This window comes from Catharus ustulatus, chromosome 2 (genome assembly GCF_009819885.2).
Source record: "Catharus ustulatus isolate bCatUst1 chromosome 2, bCatUst1.pri.v2, whole genome shotgun sequence".
Taxonomy (NCBI): Eukaryota; Metazoa; Chordata; class Aves; order Passeriformes; family Turdidae; genus Catharus; species Catharus ustulatus.
This window is the reverse complement of record NC_046222.1, coordinates 100,220,393-100,237,285: the sequence shown is the minus strand read 5'-3', so window position 1 is coordinate 100,237,285 and position 16,893 is coordinate 100,220,393.

The following is a 16,893-nucleotide window of genomic DNA, read 5'->3' as shown; positions in this document are numbered from 1 at the left end:
TCTCAGCAGGGCACTTTAAATATATCTTATCTGCTTACACCCAAAAATTTCTTGACACCAAGATACTTTGTAAAGCAAAATACTCCTCTCATCAAGAGGGACCTGACATAAACAGGTACAGAGAAAAGAAAGACTTTGTGGTTTTTTTCCAGCTTTTACATTGACAGGTTTGTTTACCAGTGATGAAGAGCAGTTCACAGGGAGTTGCAGAAAATGCTGTGAAAGGTTTTGGATCTGAAAGGTACTACTCAGTATGATTAAATGGTTACTGTGTTGGAGGAGCTGCACCCTCCTACCAAGAAACAAGCAGCACCAGATCATTAGTCTGCCTGAAGGAGGTGTGTGCAAAGCATAAGGTAAAGCGGTTTGATTTTTGGCTGGTGGGAGGTTTGGGGTGGATTGCAGAATGAAGTAGATGAGACACATGAAGCTTTAGAAACCCACTCCATAGATGGAGATGGCAAGCCACATATTAATTGCCTGCCCACACAGCACTGGTGGCAAAGCAGAAACGTGGGTGCTGCAAGTGGGGGTGGCTACAAATGCCGAAGGATGAGAGATCTTCCTCAGGCTCTGCACACTGGCAGGAAGGGGTTGAAACTGCCATGGTTTTGAGGACAGGTGAAAAGAACAGATAGCAGTCAACATATTCTTTAATCCTGAAGGCATTCCATGAAATGAAGTTTTGTGGCTTAATACACCAGTGTGGATTTAACCAAAAAATACATGGTGAGGTGTAGCAAACTGGATATCCAATAACAAGACATTCTTCATCTTTGCTTTATATCCTATGGATTATGCACAAGCATTCTGTATTTTTGCAGTCCTTAAATTTACATTTTAAAATACCATCAACATCTCAGCAAGAGATACAGGAACTGAGGAACCATAATAGGACCTCTGGATTTTAATTTATGAATGTTTATTTTTGAATGGCATAAGATAATAGAACAAGTTGAAGAAAACAATACTGTAATCAGTGGCAATTGAACCCTTGCATTAAGTTTTGGAGAGATGGCCAAGACTCAGACATGTCTAAAGGTTTCATTTAAAGAATCATCCGTGCATTAAGTTTCTCTAAGATTGTACAAATACTTGAATTCTGCTTCTTATCACTTTGAGGACTTCTAAATATCAACATTATAAAGTGTAAGCTTTGTTTTTGTCTCTGGTAGTTGTTTTACCAGGGCCTGAGAGTGCTAATATTGATCAGCCGTGTCTCAGGAGCTTACATTAGCCAGCAGAAAAAGACCGGAGGCCTCACTTGATGCGTTCCACAAGAATCTTTATTTCATGTGAAGGGTGGTCAAGCAGCATCCCCAGAGAAAAAGGGGAGACAGTCATATTTATAGGTTCAAGGGGGATTGAAACTACAGCAAATAAAAGTTTATACAAAGAACAGCATCTAATCTAAGTCAAAAGTTCTAAAGGTGAACTGACCAATTACACAAACTAATTTCTAACGAATTATCTTCCAAGGTGTTAAGAGAGTGACCAAATTCCTAAGGAATTTGGGTCAGCCTTGGTATCTAGGAGACCTTATCTATTATAGTAAGTTCCAGGGGCCAGGGGAAGATGGCTTTGGAGGAATTGTATCATCCACAATAAAGGAATAGAATTTTTTCCTGCAGCATTATTTTCGAGGTGGCAGAAGGGCAAATTCAGAGCTCACTCTTTCATCCCCCAGTGTCATAGTTTCTGTTGTTTACAACTGCCATAATGATTAATCTAAAAACTTTATATTTTATGTCTCTGGAATTATAGTTATCAACCACGTGACCTATTTTTTACAAGGTCCTTTGAACCTTTTCTATTCTCCACTGCCACAAAACTGATGTACTTCATAATAATTTCTAATTTTCATCCTAAAAAAATCTCTATCATGCCAGTATAAAAACCCCTCTGATTTACACATAGGGAATGGAAATACAAGAAGACTAAATGTAACATAATATTTAGAAATATGACAATTAAAACCAGCTCTTTGGCTAACACACTGGAATACCTGTACAATTATGCAATTCTCTAGAATTCTTCTTTTCAGGACATGCACATACTGAAACAAGCAATTATTTTTATGTTTCTTTAACTTTGAGGGGTACAGCTGGTTTCAAAATTTAGCTGTGATCTGAGCTGTTTATCTTGATCATTATTTCTTCAGAGTGTGACAATTAGGGCACTGCACCTCAGCTACCCAGTGAGTAAGAGACTTTCTGGAAAGCTGGTCCTCCTTGTATTCAATGCTATTTCACTGATGGTGTAAGTATCTCCCATTTTGCTGAAGGCTGTTCTGAGCATTCAGTGCCCTTGAGGGCTGAAGGAAATTTCTAATTTTATTCTGCTGATATTTGGAGCCTCATCCAAGTCCATTGGATCACACCCCAATCCATACTTTTGTGTATTCTCATAGAAAGCTTTTATTCGTCAATTGCTGCCACATCTGTCTCTCTTTAAAATTTATTGTAATAGTTGTTGAGACCCTGATAAAATAAAGCACATATTGTATTTGTTTCTTTTTTTATTCAGCTCTAATGACTTACATATTAACTATTTCTTTCTTTTGGGAATTTTTTTTTCATTTCTACAAAACCCCATCTTTCTGGAAAGGCACATGAAACATCATTTTGCCTTTGTGTTTCACACCCATTTATGCATTTAAAATATTAAAATCTTAATCCATAATGACATCCTCCTGCTTTTGGCCAGCTTGATAATGTCTGCTCCCCTTGTCTCTGTGTTAGACTGCTTCCTTTTTTTAGCTATAATTTTTTTATTATGACATTTACCTAGTGAGATTAGGCTCAGGGCTTTACTTTTGGGCGCTTCAAAATCTCTTCTTTTTTTCTTTTTAACTAGCCTAAAATAGATCCTGTTCTGCTAGTTGCAGAGGTATTCTCACTTCTGTCATTACCAGAAAGAGGCATTTTAAACTCTTTCACTATTTACAATCTACAGTTGGAACTTCAGTCAGGAAGATGAAGACTTCTCTGGAGTCAAATGTTCTTGGCACCAAAAGCCAAATCAATTCATTTTTAGACCCTTGTCTTTTGACAGATACTTATTCCTACAGCATTCTTCTTATGAAGTCTCTTGGAAATGTGCCTGAGATTATTTTTGTTTATTTGTTCCAAATTCCATTCCACTCGTACTAACACAGAATTTTAATCCCTCCCTTCTGGCAGTGAGGGGGTTTATTATAATGCTGGAGAAATACGTTAAAGAAGTATTTTTTTCATCCCATCCTTTGAATTCCTGGACTGTTCCAATTGTCTTTGCAATTCATGCCAACCTGACCAAGACAGACAACTTTTTTTTTTGCTTCCCTTGAAGATTAAGTCAGAGAGACTGGGGGAGAGTAAATTTCCTCTCTCCCTTGAGACAGACAAGCTCCAAAGCACAAGCGGAACTCAAACTGTTCAGTGCCCACTTTTTTGTTAAGATGTATACAATGGCTGGGATGTTTCTCTTCGAAATCAAAGCTTGGTTGTACAGCTAATCCAATTCAGATTGGCATTCATAAATGTTTCCTCAAGATGGTTTTGCAGCACCACATGTAAGAACTCAGGCAGTCTGTGCCTTCCACTCCCTCACTTGTTTATGCCAGTTTATGCCTTGGATTACCTCTGGGCAAAATAGTGCCAAGCTACTCTGTAAACAAACACAGCTATTACAAGGCACTTGCACAAAGAAAATGAACCCAACATTTTGCTTGAATGGTGGTAAGCTGCAAATGTGCCTTCAGATCTGGGGTTAAGTAGTGCCCCAGATGAGGGTGCTGTGCCGTGTGTGGCAGAGCTTCCCCCTGGGGGCTCCCTCAGCTGCTGCATCCCCATTAATCCCAGCTGCCTTCAGGGGCACAGGAAAGGATTCATTAAAGTTTTAGAACCAACATCTTGAAGCAATTTTGAGCTACCAGCAGGAGCCAGAGAAAGGGGCAGAGCTCTGGTGTGGTGTTTTGTCTATCATCTAATCCTTTTAGGAGGCAAGTTGCTGCAGGCTGAACCAGTTACTGCTTTCATGTGGCTTTCCACTTCATCTCACATAAAAAACAATTATATTGATTCTTCACCTGACCTTACCTGACACCTCTCTTGCATTTACCCTTTTTGATGATGAGACATCTGTTATTCAGATGCTTCACTGCATTGTTACTATTAGGCTAGGTGGGTGTATCCCCCTCCCCCATCACAAACAATGGTAAAAGTACATGACACTAAGCTAAGTCCATCAGATGAAAAATCTGGTTCTTATTGCTAAGATTAGGCTCTTCTTGATGGATCACACAAATAATGTATTAGACTTCCACAAAGTCCTTTAGCAAGGGCTGTCTGCCTGCTAATCTAAGTCATAGCACGGAAGAACCCTACCGGTGTCCAGAGAGGTGTAGAAAGGGTCTGGGTGCTACAGTTTACCCCATGCAGGTTTCTGGTCTGCTGATTTAATTAAAGTGATGGTAATAGTTGGTGAAAATCTTTCTATTTACAGAAATTTATCAGATATCTTTCTCTTTATCATTACCTGTCTTATCTTGTGCCTCTAAGAGAGACTTACACCTACTTCTACACGTTTTATTGACCTAAAGAGATGTGTAGGCACTTTCTCACTAGTGGTATTGAATTCTGGCCCTTCTCCTAATGTGTTCCAGGAAGCATGCATTCCTCACTGTCAGAAATGTTCAATGAGCATGATTCCTGCCACCTTCACTCAAAGAGGAAGCATTAGGTAGAAATGTTTGTCTTTGTATAAGGAGGGATTATTTTTTTCATCAGCAAGAGCACCTTGTTCTCCTGGAAAGTTCAACATGTTAAGGAAACTCAGTCCTTTTAAGGACCTGGATTATGCATAATATTATTAGTCTGCTAGAGAATGGGCCTAGATATCATTATTAGCATTTTCCTCCACTAAGTGGGACAAAATACATAAACTGAGTTCAGCTGTGCCATGGTTTGGTATACAACATGATAAAGGACAGTGTTTGTCATTATAGTAGCTGTTAATTGTATCACTTTCTGATTATTTTGTCTTTTACTTTAGTATTAAAAGATTTTAATTTGCCTTGAAGAGTATTACAAAAGCTATGGCATTTATATAACCTCCTGCCTAAAAACGCAGAATAGGTAGGAAGGTTTTTTTTCTTTTTTGTATTTAGACCATGTCCTGGTTCACAATATATATGCCTCAGGTCAGACTCATGAAATACCAAAATCATCTACCTGGAGAACTTTTATTCTTATTACTCAATGGATAATTACCAGAATTCCTTGTCATGGCAGTCTTAGAGAAGCACGAAGCCTTATTTAGTATGTTGTCTTAGAAATTAGATGCTACCTAAAACTGAGATGGAATTTCATAAATTATGCATAAAAAGGTGCTGAGAATGACAGGTCTTTGATTTTCAGAGTATAGCTCTTTGATTTTCAGTGTATATTCTCTTTTCTTCATTGCTCATGGCTGATTTTTGGCTCAAAACAATTATTTGGTGTAGAGTTGTGGAACAGGTAACCTTGATATCTTGATTCTGAACTGTTTCACTTCAATGTCTGTGGCTTTTTCTAGTTTGTTTGTTGCTTAAGAGGTGTGTTTTTGTGTTTTTTGTTTTTTGGTTTTTTTTTTCCTTTGGTTTCTTTTTTTCTTTTAATTGAACTAGCCCTGAATAAGCAGACTATAAGTTGTTTTCTTCATTGTCAAGACAACATTGGGCAATAGTTTCATAGAATATAATTGGGGTTTTTAAAGTCAATTCTGCAACTTATTCAATATATACCTATCACTCCGGTTGTGCTGTTTTTTGTACTTAACTTACAATGGATGCATTTTCCATCTGTAGAGAAGGATGCAAGATATCCCTAAGGAAAATAGGATTTTTCCATGGATGAGATAGGTCAGACTGTGAGCAGCAGTGCAGATCAACTCTCTCCTGTTTTGTTCACCCTTTTTGACTGTGTCCCATAAGCCTGGAGCGAAGGATAAGTGCAGGGCCAGGAGCTGGACTCAGTGATCCTTGTGTGTCCATTCTAGCTCAATATGTTCTGTGATTCTGTGAAAGGTAGATGAAAAATTATCATAATTATCACTTCCTATTGAAATAGTGCATAACTGTGCTCTGCAAAGAGAAGGACAACCAACTCCCCTGACTGGAATGCCTCACTCTTACTTCCTTCTTAAGTGCCCCACAATATGTCCCTCAACCAGGTCATGTCATTCTATTTCAATGGAGCTGCCTTCAACAAAAACAACAAAAGGAAGGCTAAGGAGCATATCCATCCTTTACTGGATGCAGGGGAAACAGTGGAGGAAGAAAGGGCTGAGGTACTTATTACCTTCTTTGCCTCTGTCTTTAATAGTAAGAACAATTGAGCTTCAATACTTGGGCCCCTGAGCTGAAAGACAGAAGCAGGGAGCAGAATGAATCCCCATAATACAAGTGGGAATAGTCAGCAACCTGCTCCCTCACTCAGACCCACAGAAGTCAGTGGGGATGGATGGGATCCACCCAAGGGTACTGAGGGAGGTTGCAGAAGAGCTCACAAAACCACTTTCAATCATTTACCATCAGTCCTGGCCAAGTGGGGAGGTCCCAGCACTGGAAGTTAGCAAATGTGGTGCCCATCTCCAGGAATGGCAGGAAGGAGGATCCAGGGAACTGTGTCCCTGCTAGCCTGACCCCAGTGCTGATGACCAAAGGACAACAAAGCTGGTGAAGCTTTGGAGCGTAAGTCCTGTTGGAAGCAGCTGAGGAAGCTGTGGTTGTTCAGCCTGGAGAAAAGGAGGCTCAGGAGAGACTCTGTCACTCTACAACTCCGTGAAGGAGTTGGTAACCAGGTGGGGCTCAGCCTCTTCTCACAAGTAACATGAGTACAAGAGCAAATGCCCTAAGTTCACACTAGGGAAGGTTTAGATAGTATATTAGAATTTTTTTTTTTTTTTATTGAAAGGGATGTCAAACATTGGAACAGGCTAATCAGAAAAGTGCTAAACTCACTATTCCTGGAGGTAGTTAAAAAGGACATGATTTAGGACTGGACTTGGCAGTGCTGAGCTAACTCTTGGACTTGATGATCTTAGAGGTCTTTTCCAACCTAAATAATTCTATGATTCTATGATTCAGCTGCATCCAGAGGAATGTCTTATTCACCTAACACAATTTTGCATCTAACTTTAGGAAGATATCTTTCACTATCTTCCACCTTTGACTTTTGGTTTAATCAATCGGTTAAATTAGAACACCTTTCTATTTCTGCTACCAGCATTGTGAACTTCTGCACTTTCTTTAGGCAGTTTCACCAGTTCAGCTGAACTAAGTACCTCCAGCTCTGGTTCCCCCTAGAAGGACTCCTAAGAAACTAGTATTTCTTAACTTGCAATTTAAGTTTTGAAAACAATATTCTCAAAAGAAAACAAATGAAAAACAAACAAAAACCCAAATCAAAACAAACAAACAAAAAAGAAAGAAAAATAAACCCCCCCACATTTTCTTCTGGAAAACAACAATTATTCATTGCATCATCCCTAACAATGTAGAAAGCACTGTGCAGGATACAAAAAATCTCTCAGTTTGCTTACGATTAACACAGGCAAATTATTTCCAAAGGTTTTTCAGCTTTTATTCACAGTTGACTCTTGATCTCCTCTGGTTTTTTACTGTTTCAGTTTAACTATGATATGCTAATTATTGACTCCAGGGTGTATCAAGTTTTAAAAGAATGAATAGAAGATACCAGTAGAGTACTGGAAGTGTTTCAGGGCCAGGGGGAGGGGAGGTAGACTATGATAGAAGACACAAAAAAGGAGTCTAGTGAAAGACAAGATACAGAAAGGTGTTAGTAGACTGAACGAGATAAGGGAAGAGTGACTGCAAGTGAAGAAATAGCACATTTGCCTCTGAAAGAAAAACAGAACCCTACAGCTGTATTTGATCTTTCAGATTGGAACTTGCTACCCTTGAACTGTGACTTTCTGTTCCCTTACTGTAAAACCTATGAATACAGAAGCTTTGTTTTATTCCTATTAGATGCCCTTTAAAGATAGTAATCACAATTCATTAATCTAGTAATCACAAGTGAATAATTATAAAATAAATGAATCAAATAGATATATTTTATACAAGCTAAAGAGGCATAAAAATTTCAGGAATATCAGATTAATTTCTCTATATTCTTTGCTTATTTGTCAAAATAACAGGAAAAAAATCATTGTTGATGTATTTAAGGATCACATTGCATAGAAGTTGTATTTCTAAAATGTGTTCCACATCAGAAAGGTAGGGGAAAATATTGTTATACAACCAGTTCAAATGCAGCGCCATGTAGAAAATAAAGTGTTTTCTTAGCTTGGTTTGAAAATTGCTGCTACAACTTAATAATAAAATATCGTAACACATCTCATATTGAAAGTCAGATTTCATATTTAGCTGCTCTTCAAGTTATTTAACATAAAGCCACATGGCCATCCCCATGTTTTTAATTTTTTTTTTCCACTAGGAATTTTTCCACCATGATTCTCCCTGACTTTTATTGTTGCTCTAACAATACAGCAGAAAAATCTTTAAGCTCCCAAACTCACTTGATTAACTTGTTGCAGGCAAGAAAGAGACATGAATTGAAAGGGAGTGAATTTCAGAAGGGCGTGCAGGGCTCAGGACAGTGATGATGGTGCATCTTTGCACAGGTGTCCTTGCTTCTGTGAGAACAGACTCACTCCAAATGCAATTTAACAGCCTGGACAGCCAGCCCACAGCTAGCAAGTCTCTGCTTTCTCATTGAGATAAGTGCATGTTAAAAACATATTTGAATACTGTATCTGAAAGGATGTTCTATCTCACTAGATGTGCTGTAGTACAGAAAAAGAGGTAATAGATTGCTTGGATAATATCTGTAAAACCAACTATGAAGTGAAAATGACAAATAATACTGCCTAAAATCCTGGCTCTCTGATACCATCTTCCCCTGCAATTGGTGATGCCTCTTTAACAGAAATACAGAGTTTGGAGTATTTGAAAATATAGACATCTGGCTCTATCCTGTGACACACTAGCCATGCTGATCTGATCTAGCAAAGCACTCTCATGCATTCCTAGCTCCAACGAGTTTTTTGTGCTTAAGTTGAGTTCTTCAACACTCATTTGATTTGTACCAGAGCTTTCAGCACCTACGAGAGCAAATCTTGAGCGAACTTAAAAGTGGCTCCTCCTACATCTGTTAGAACACAGAACAATAGCCAGTTTTGAAATCTTTGTACTGACTTGAACATATTTCAAATAAAGTTGTGAAAATAGAGATGCCATCTATGATTTGGAAACACAGAATTGATGGCTGGCTGATCTTTCCGTCCTAAATATTCTCCCTGATCATTTTGTGGAAGATGTAGATGAAAACTCAGACTCATCATCTCTTAAGCAGTCTCATGCTATCCAGATCACAGGCCTCTTCCTATTCTTATGTCTGTCTTTGCTCCCAGTGAAAACAATGGCAGAGGAATGATGAGGATAATGCAGTCGGCATTTTTGCCAGGATATATCAAGAAGACATGTGGGACTCCAGAATTATTAAGGACTCTTGATTTTCATTTATTATCAATATATATAAAGTTGACATAATTGTGGTCATTGACTTAATTACAGTTGAGAATTCACTCCATTTCATTTGTATGTGACTAAGCACGAAATACTACTCTAAACTTTAGTTAACGTTAAAAATTGCAGAGCTGAAGTAAAATTGCTTTTCCTGTTATGAAATGTGAAATAATTAGTAAGCTCAGAGTGAAATTGACGCATTGCAAAAAAAAAACCAAAAACCTGAATGAGGGGTTAAACTGGTAGGATAGATAAGAGAGGGGAAGCAGGCAGAATCTCAAAATGCTAAAGAGCTGTTGAGGGTTATAGCAGGAGTTATGGTGGCAGGGCTGGACCTGGAAGCACAGGGAGGATGTCTAGCTAAGGACAGAGAGGAGAAGGAAGGTGGAGGGAGCACAGCACAGCCACGTGTCAGACTCAAGCTGTGGTGGGAACTCCTCAGTGGGTAAAAGGTTCCCCTCCACCTCCTGCCCCACCCCATCAGTGCCAGCACTTGCTCAACTCTGTGGGCAGCTCCCCCTCAGGCCCAAGTGCAGAGTCACCATTTTGGGTTGAGCTCAAGGACTGGGCATGCTGAGGGCTGCAGTAACCTGAAGGAACATGACTCTGACTGTGAAGTCTGTAGTCAGGTGGAACTATCTGTAATTTTCACACTGACTTGAAGTGACAAGTATGCTGCGAAAGATGTGGACTGGTTTTTAAGGATACCTCACAAACATTTTCAGTATAATGCTAGAAATTTTTGCAATCACTCCACAGTTAATCCAGAGCACCATTGATGAAATTAGTGTATTCGCACTAATGTAACTAATAGCAAAATTTGGTTTCCTGTGGACACATCTCCCATCCATTCATCCTGCTTGCTACTGCTCCACCCCATCTCCTCTGAAATGATGGATTTTCATTAAATTGAAAACATCTCTCCTCATGGTGTCATCACAAGCACCATAATGTGCGTGAGTTGTATTGCCAAGCATTGCTTAGCAACGGGACCCTGTGTTCTGCCAACTTTCTTTTCACGCTGTCAGTCTGAATTTAACTGAACTTGCTGTGTTGTGTTTCAGAGGACTGACTACATGTCAGTAATGTGACTGATGAATGCTCCAAATATACAAACAAAAACTGGCACTGACCCCCTGTATTTAATAAATAGAGAGTGTGAATTTCAAGAAGTCACTTTACATTCACGTTATTCAAAGGCAAATTGTTTACAATCATGATAATTAATCTTGATAAATCCTCATAAAACACTAACCAATTGGAAAGTATAATTAGACACTTTCAGTTTTAAAACTGTATTCAATAGGACTGTATGGCTCAGCTCTCTACAACATCTGCCAGTCAGGAACCACTGTTGTATTAAAAATTACCATCCATTTATCACTTAATTGAATAAAATGTTGAAAATTTTGAAGGTTTGCATTTGCAAAATAACCTAATCACCTAAAATATTGTCTCTTAAATAAGTTATATGGGGTTGGAATGAATGGCTCTGGAGAATCTGATTATGTGTTTCCATGCCACGATGAGCAGAAGACTTCTCTAGGCAATGCTCAGAACACTGTAAAAAGGAATGGAGATGCAGATATCCTCGAAGACATCAGATTTTGCAAGACTGAGTTCACTGCTCACTGCTTCAGTCTGGTTGAACAGCTCCAGACCTAGCTTACTATGCTTCAAGTTCAATATACTTGAGAATCCCAAGCTGCTCTTAGTTTATAGTCATATGGTTGAATCTTCTGCTGATAAATTGACATGGTTCAACTTATTCCTAGCCAAATTTCATTATCTGGAGATCTGAAAGTTTGATTGTGAAAGGTTTTATCAGAGATATCAAATTAGCATTTATGTACTTGCATTTTTACACAACTTAGATTTTTCAATTGACTTGCTGGAAAACGCCTCTCTAATTGTTTTTAGAAGGAAAAAATGGAGGTACACAGATTTATATAGGACAACTATCACTGCTATCTTGGACAAAGAAAATAAGAAATGCTAATAACATAGTAGCCATAAATAAGATTCGTTACAAAGATAAGTAGCAGTATACTCATATTCAGGTGTCATTGGTAAATTCAGTCAACTAAATATTGGGGTTGTGTCATCTGAAATGCTCTACAGTATGCAAAGTAACCATATGGGGCTGCAAATATCACAAAAGTTCCAGGTGAATTTTGTGCCTTTCTAAAGAAGCTGCTGGAGCCCAGACTGAATTCCAGAAAGGACACATTTAGGCTAAAATGAAGGATCCCTAGGTATCTACATGGAGGATATCTGCAATGAACCCATACAAGATTTAGATTGAGATCTTTAAGATTTTTTGTGTGTTTTTCTATACACCTTTACCTATTCATGCATATCTAAATGTAATCCAGAACCTTCCTACAGTATTAAAGGAATATGAAGAGTGAGGTTTAATTGCCCAAAGGTAGTGCCTCTGATGAAACATGGATCTTTCTCATATCCTGTATCATCTAGCTCTGTGCAACTGTCTTGAATACCCTCAAATATAAAAAATGCCACTATGCGCCTGTATTTTGGCAAAGGAATACCATCTTTTGTATCTCAGGTATATTAGTCCACCCATAATGTTTGCCTGCTGGAAGGCTTTTCCATCATTCACTAAGTATTCTCTATTAGAAACACACTTGTGTGAGGTAACAGCTTTTAGTGCCACTCCTACGCCTTCTCAGAAAACAGAGGAGAAAAAAGCAATGTTGATGTTTCGTAGGCTTTAGAAGGTTCCAGTAAATCATAAATGCTAATGGTTCTGATATGTTTTGGAAAACCCTTGTGCTATTGATCATTGCCTGTAGTAGAGACTTCTTATAGACAATTATTCAACTATTTAATTAATCAATTACTGAGAGGTCCAGGGGACAAAATTCTAGAAACACAATATTGCTGCTGGTGCAGGATTAAAACAGAAATCCATCAAGGAATCAAGAACTAATGGGAAGATTTTGAACATAAAAGGAATTTGTTCTTGCCAGGTAGATAATTTCTCCCAAAATACATTTCCAGGGCCTGTATTACTCAAGATTAAGATAGAGATAACCACTATCACATATGAAAAGAATTTTTTCTTTCTTGGGAATCTATCTAGACACAAAATAGGAATATGGATGAAGAACTTCTGAGAAATAATGGCTAGAAATTATCTGCTAGGCTTATTTTACTTTTCAGGCAGGCATGAACAAGTCTGCAAGGAACAAGTTGAGCTCGTGTGCTATAAACATTGAAAATTACAATGGAGCTTCGGTAAATCCACTAAGAATTATGCTAAAGTGTTTCTACATTGTTTTGTTCTTCCTACATCCTACATTGTTTCAAAGTGTGGTAATTTATACTTTTGATAAGGAGACCTTTTTCATCAAACATCCCTAGCTCACTCTTACCTTCCTAGAGTTTTTTCCATAAATATTACTACGGATAGGATTTTCTCCTTTCGCAGTTGTCTCATATTTCTCCAAGAGTAATATTTCTGTGGGTTCTGCTTTCCTGGAACAAGTTACTGTGCTATCAAGTGTAATAATTATAATGATAATTGTGTAACTAAAGAAAGTCTATTTGCACATGGAACATATGAGTTGCAATACTTAGGAGGGTGCAGGCTGTTCAGAGGAAGAAATTATGATCTCATAAAATTTCTGACTTGTACAGCCTTACAATTTTCTGGGAATCTAGTATGTTATAAACTCATACCTGTGTCTCTTCAAAGACTTTTATTCGACTTTTAATGTATATATGTACTTTGCTTGTTGGTTACTTTTCTAATTTGCTACAAAAAATTTGAGTATATTCACTGAATTTCATTAGATTTCTATTCAAGAGCAATTTCAATTCAAAGCTTACTCTTAGCTCCTCTTATGCTGCCACCTTATTCTCGTTGTACTCACACTTCTAATCATGTTTTGCTAGAAAGATTCTCTAGGCCCCTGAATGCCCTAAATTGTTCAATAGCTAGGCTTCTAGGCCTTCTGACACTTTAAGCAAGGGAGGATATCTATTTATTGCAAAGAGTGTTGGGAATACTCTATGGAACATCCATCACTCACCATGCTTGTAGGCATTGCGTTACACTGTATTTCTGAGGTGCCTGGCACTCTTTCCAGATTGATTGCAATTGTCCACTTCATTCAGTATTTATTAGGCAGGTACTAAGAGTTAGTGTGGTCAGTTAAGTTCTATGTCCTTAGGAAATCAGATCAGACATTCAGTAAATCTAGATGTGGACCTGAAGACAACCCCCATAAACTGGGGTTAAACATTCCCGGAGCTTGGTAAAATCTGGATTAGCTTCTGACATTCACAGCCAGCTCACAGCTTTATAATGAGCTGAAACAAAAACTCAGTTTGAATATTTCCTAATTTGGGAACATTTTTGCTTATGCCAAATGTGTGACTCAGGCCATTTCTAGTTAATTCTAGGAGTGGAGAATGTTATCTTTTCTTTCATATGGCCATGTGATGTCCAGAGAGAAGCACAGAGACTCTGCTTTTCCTGTAATTGATACTTACAGAAATACTTTATGCCCAAAAGTAATATAAATGGAATCTAAAGAAAAGCTAAAACTCAATCAATATTCTTAAATGTTGCTTACTACTGCTGACTTAAACATATGCCAGCAAGCTAAGAAACCACTTGCTAATCTGTCAAAAGATGAATTAAAGAAACATTTTGATTTCATGGTAAACACTCAGAAAATTTAAAAAATAAAAAAGGTATTATCTGAAAATTTCAACCTTTTTCTGATACAAATGTATCAAATAGCAACCTATTTCAACAGTCTCTTATACACATATATGCAAATATCCCTTCATTTTTCACACTTTACTAATTTGAATCTAAGGTGAGACGCCTAAACACCTGCACTCCAGTGACAGAAGCACTATCTCAGGCAGCTGCAATAAACTAGTTTTTGTACCTATATCCATCTTCTTACCACACTGAGCTTTGAGATAGTTAATTTACTCAATTTTTCAATGACAAACAGAAATTTAGGCTCCTGAAGTAAGACTGACTAGAATTTAAAACCTCTGCCAAAAGGAAGGAGAAGGGAAGGGAAGGGAAGGGAAGGGAAGGGAAGGGAAGGGAAGGGAAGGGAAGGGAAGGGAAGGGAAGGGAAGGGAAGGGAAGGGAAGGGAAGGGAAGGGAAGGGAAGGGAAGGGAAGGGAAGGGAAGGGAAGGGAAGGGAAGGGAAGGGAAGGGAAGGGAAGGGAAGGGAAGGGAAGGGAAGGGAAGGGAAGGGAAGGGAAGGGAAGGGAAGGGAAGGGAAGGGACTCTATGGATGTGGTCCTTTGAGCTCTGTAGACAGGTAGAGAACATTGAAAAGGAATATTCCAAACTCATTTCTTACCTACTAGGGGGTGGTCACACAACTTTCTAAGAGTAGGTTGCCCTTAGGTCCACAAATTCTCCCTGAAATGTTCTTCAGGGCTTAGACAACACTTCTTTAATCCAAAACTTAAAAGTCATTAAATTTTTATTATGTCTTTCCCTGAAATTCTTTTCCTAGCCTGAAAAGCTATTGCCTTTATAAGAATTTTTATGGACCCATGATGCATCAATCTGTGGGACAAATTGGAGTAAATAATTTTTTTTTAAAAGTACAAACAGTTGGTACAGAAAGTCTCCTTTACTGTCCCAATTGCATTAACTGAGGCTGCAGGATGGCAGTGGCAAGAAATACACAGAGGATTTTAGTTCTGCTGAATGGGAACAAACTAAAAATTTTCTGTGTAAAAACACTATTCATATTTGATGCTGGTCATCTTCTCATGAATGACATTCAGATATATGCACAAAATAGCTTACTTATAAGTCAATAGTATCAACCACTCCTAAACCCCGGAGGGACTTGAACAGTTCAAATAGTCATCATACACACCCTCAACTGTGTCAGTTTATAAAGGAAAACCACAAAATGTGATCATGAAAGAGTATTTTGCCTTGACTGACTTTATACAATCCATGGGAGAGGCAGTGCTTAAACTTTCCTCACAGCCAAATGTTTTACTAAGTGTTTACAATGAAGTTTTTGGGGAGAAAAAATACTACAGTAAATTCACGAATACAAGCCGCACTGAGTAAAAGCCGCTCTGTGCTCGCAGCGAGGACCCGCGTGCAACAAAGTTGCCAAATAGTAACAGAACCGTGGCAGGGCGGGGTTTACTGGCTCGGCTCGGGCCATGAGGGCTCGGGGCTGCTGACAGGGCTGGGTGGCCAACCTCTGCGCTGCCACTCGGCGGCGATGGGAGCTGGGGATGTAGCCTGCTTGCTCCTGCAGTGGCAGCACGCGGGTACGGGAGCCCCCCGAGCCACGGGGCCAAGCAGGAGAGAGCCCCTGCTTCCCCCGAGCCACGGGGCCAGCAGGAGAGAGCTGCCCCGCCTTCCCCACCCCCTGTGCTGCCTGCACAGAGCAGCTCCACCCGCCACGCAACAGAGTAACCAATTTGTAACAACCGCATAAATGCAGGGTTTTACTGGCAGGAGCTTGACTTTGCAGTTTGCACTGACTTGGTTTGCACTCTCAGGGTTGAAAATGTCAGAAAATTATTCACATATTGGTCGCACCTGAATATTAGCCGCATTTCCAGTATGGGAGTAAAATTTTGGTCAAAACAGTGAGGCTTGTATTCGTGAAATTACTGTACTATTTAAGAATAGCCATATAAGCTGTTTTGGTGTTTGTAGACTTTGCCCTGTAGCTATATTAAAGCACCCACTTACCTGAAACATGGAAGACAGCCAACCTTTTAAGGGAATACATAGTTAAGTAATTGTTTTTACTGTAAATAAATTTAGAGGACTGCAATATCTCTTTTTACAACTCTTAACAGAAGTTCAGTTCGTAGCTTTGCAAACTTTTCTCTAGTGATTAGACTGCTTCAGCAATCTTATTCATGTGATAATTTTTCTGAATTCTGCTTTACCTGATCCTAAATAGATCCTGATGGCTAAAGCATTCCTGTATTTTCCATGCCTTTTCTCTTTAACGTGGTTTTTAGCTGCTGACAGAAGTATAGTGGTCACTTTAAGCTGTTACCTGTTCAAAGCACTTTTACAAAAAAAATTATTTCTACTCTGAAATGCCCAAACTCCCCTATGTAACCATAGGCAGAAGCCCCTGATTCAGAGCTCAGCTCTATCATCATGCAGCAGAGAGAGGCACCTGTCTCAGATGAGATAAAGTATATAAGTCTACTGACTCAGTCAGAATAAACATTTTGCAACTGGCTTTTTGTCCTTGCATTCTTGTGAACAAGAAATACATTTTTTGTTAGTATGACGTCAACTGAAATTATACCAAAATGTGGGA